Source organism: Notothenia coriiceps, unplaced genomic scaffold (genome assembly GCF_000735185.1).
Source record: "Notothenia coriiceps isolate Sejong01 unplaced genomic scaffold, NC01 NC01_scaffold00035573, whole genome shotgun sequence".
In the NCBI taxonomy this organism is placed as follows: domain Eukaryota; kingdom Metazoa; phylum Chordata; class Actinopteri; order Perciformes; family Nototheniidae; genus Notothenia; species Notothenia coriiceps.
In genome coordinates this window covers 11,110-11,417 of record NW_011368274.1, presented here as the reverse complement: position 1 = coordinate 11,417, position 308 = coordinate 11,110, and positions in this window count along the sequence as shown.

The window sequence follows — 308 nt, the reverse complement described above, 5'->3', positions numbered from 1 at the left end:
GCCATTGGGGGAAACAATCGGGCTGTTCCTCAATCTCGAGGATGCTGGCTTGGTAGTCGCGTACTTCCAAGTCACTTCCTTCAGAAACGAAGCAAGTATGCTTCCAAGCCACGGCTTCGGAAAACGAAGAAGAATGGGACAGGCTAACAAGTGTGNCGCAAGGGTTTTTGAAATTGGTCCGTGCGCAAAGCATTGTGGGGATTTTAAGGACGCAAAGTCTACCCATGTGCAGCCTCAAAATTTCCCCCAAACCAAGGACGTGGCCTCGGTGGAATTCCAAGTATGAGATTGGAAAAGTCCTTCGGCGG